This window comes from Nematolebias whitei, chromosome 6 (assembly GCF_014905685.2).
Source record: "Nematolebias whitei isolate Nwh7 chromosome 6, NemWhi1, whole genome shotgun sequence".
NCBI lineage: Eukaryota > Metazoa > Chordata > Actinopteri > Cyprinodontiformes > Rivulidae > Nematolebias > Nematolebias whitei.
In genome coordinates, this window is record NC_056503.1 from 49,517,947 (window position 1) to 49,521,097 (window position 3,151).

A 3,151-nucleotide genomic window follows, 5' to 3' on the forward strand; every position below is an offset into this window, starting at 1 on the left:
ATTGATGGACGGTCCTTGTGATAGAAATGAGTCCATCAGAGCTGAGGTTTGGAGAGGTGAGGCTGAGACGGTTTGGACTTGTCCAGGGGACAAACAGTGGACAAACTGGACACAGTGTGTTGAATATAGACATGCCAGGAAGGAGGAGGCAGATGATCCTCAGAGGAGAGCAGCAGAGACAGGAGCTGGAGTCAGGTGCTGATGGGAGGAAACTCCAGGTGTAGAAGGTCTTCAGATGTTTGTGGCGGTCAACGTTAGTGTCCCGTTGATAAAAACAGAGAAAATCATCACTTCTAAAGAAGAAGAGCGACACCAGAACCTTAACGAAAGTGAAAAATCTTTAATGGTTCAAATAGAATCGGATGCTTCTGAAAGCAAAAAGAACCGGAAAACTCCAGAAAAACATCCGTTCACATATTTTAGGTCTGAGCCACAGCTTTGGCTTTTTACAGAAATTCTTGTGACATACCCGTTTAAACAAACAAAAACAAATAAACGAACCCTGACGGCCTTCTGGAGGACGGCGCCGCTGAACAAAGCGGGTCTGAAAAATCACTGCTTCGTGTAAAAAGTTCTTCTGGAGCGAAGAGCATCGAGCTAGTCAAAATATCCTATGTCACAGAGAGGGAGACGTTATATCTTCATGTAAATACAAACAGGCAAAAAAAAAAAAATGATCTTTTATCCCCCCCCCCCCCCCCCCCAGTGTCTGTACAACCATGCTTACAAAGCTCACAATGTGAGGGACTAAACCACAAACTGACCACCGCCTTCATGAGCATCTTTACTCAAATATCACTTCTGTCTGTTCGTCAGACATTCCTCCACCTTCATCCATCACCTCCTCCTCTTCTTCACTCCATCTTAGACATCTCAAACTTGGTCGTCTGGGTTTCCTGCAACAGAAAAACCATCAGTTTATTGTTTTTTTTCTGATTTAACTCAGTTGATGGTTGATCAAAATCAAATGATGTAAAAAAAACTGACGTCTTCAGAAGTTTCATTCATTATTAGAAGTTTATTAGCTATTATGTTAAATAGCTGATAAAAATACATTTAAAAATATTTTAAAATAGAAAAAAAAACATTTTACGCAAAAAAAAAAAAGTGTCATTGCTTACTGCTGAATGATTTTGGTCACTAATGGTGTGCCACAAGGCTCTGTTTTAGGACTCACTCCTTTTACAATTTATATGGGGGCCGAGATGGGGTACGGGCAGGGCAGCCAACTCGGGACCCGAAAGTCACAGGTTTGATCCCGTCATGGCACATCTTATGGTGGCTGAGTGAGCAGCACACCCTATCCCCAATTGCTCACTTTCAATAGCTGCCCACTGCTCCATCTGGGGGTGGATGGGTTAAATGCAGAGGGCCATATTCACCATTGTATGGGAACATACAATGATGACAACACATAACACATTATTATTATTATTATTATATAAATAATGTAGGTCAGAACATTCCTGACTCCTCTTTGCATCTCTATGCAGATGACACTGTTGTTTATTGTGAGCCAACACAGTTGCCGAGGTTTTCCAGCTTTTACAGTCTGCATTTGGCATCATTCAGTCAGACTTATTCCATCTCAAGCTGTTGCTAAATGCTGACAAAACCAAAGGGATGTTGTTTTCAAACAGGAAGTCGGTGCCAGCAACTCTTCCTCCGATCTCATTCATGCTTGGTGTTCCTATTGAGTTTGTAGATTCTTACAAATACTTGGGAATTTTAATTGAAGCGCATCTGTCTTTGAAGCCGCATGTTGAAAACTTGATAAAGAAACTGAAATTAAAACTGGGTTTCTTTATGCAGCTAAAGTACCGAAACACTAGCAGTTAACGGAGAAACACTAGCTGTAGGTCAAAGCCAGTTGAACACTAGAATGTGCTGCTAGATAAAAGATAAAAGTGGCAAAGCATTAGCTAAAAGGTCAGATGTAGCATTAACAGAATTAGCATTAGCACAAGTAGTCTAGTGTTAATAGAATTAGCATTAAAAGAACAGAGCTGGCAAGACCAGAGCACCATACAAGTAAAAAAAACAAACGGATGTTAAAGCACTGGCAGGGCAGAATCAGCCTCATCAGGTCAGAACGTACATTAACAGAGCAGAATGTTAGCACAAAGCAGGCAGAAGTAGAACTGGCAGGGCAGAATTAGCAACAATTACAAACAGCAAGAGTGTCCTGAATGAAGCAAACATTTTATTGTATGACTTGTTAAAACAGCACAAAAGTGCAGAACGAGTTACGTGCCAAAAACGTATGGAAGTAAAAACGGCTCTTAGTGTGAATGCTTTAAACGTTGAGATCAATTCTAACTTGAAACGAGTTACACAAAAAAATGAGATTATCAATCTTTAATAATAATCTGAATTGATTTGTCTCCAGAAAAATGTTGTTTTTCGTGTGAAAACAGCTTCAAAGTTTCATTAATACTAAACCCCTTGTCGACAGTTTAGTACTGATAATAGCACTGAGGTGAACTTTAAAGCTGAACGAGACGGACGTTAATTTATTTTGTGTATTGTAATAATACTGTTAAATAGGCCTGTCATGATAAACAATAAATCAATTAATCACACGATTAATGAAAATGATTGAACTCATTTTCATTTATCGACTTTATCGTTTCTTCGTGTCTCTCTCTTTCTACTGAAGACACTGGATGAAAAAAGGCTCAACTCCGGTTCTTCACTGACGCCTCCCTTTCTCTTTTCTCTTTAAAAAGCTACGAGCTAAGCTAACGGGCTAACCTCAGAAAAAAACCTCTGTCTTGTCGAAGCGCCAAAATTCTCGATTGAAACTCGTGCCTTTATGTAAAAAGTTGTTTTTCTCTGCAAAAAGAAGCTGAGAACTTGTTTACTGATTTTTTATTAAAAGATTTGTGTGAAAAATGCTAAAGAGCTCAAACCACACCAAGCGTCCACCATTTTGAGAACCGAAGAGAGACAGCCCATGTCACGTCAAGGGGCCTCCCTCCCATTTTTCTTAAAGAGACACGCTGCTCGCTCCCTCACTATCCATCCTACAGTTCAATCAGTCATACTGCCCTCCGGTGGTCAAACAAAGATACTACACGCAAAACAAATTAAACATTTCTTCCTAAATTTGACAATAATGACTAATTATTGCCAAATTTCAAACAATATT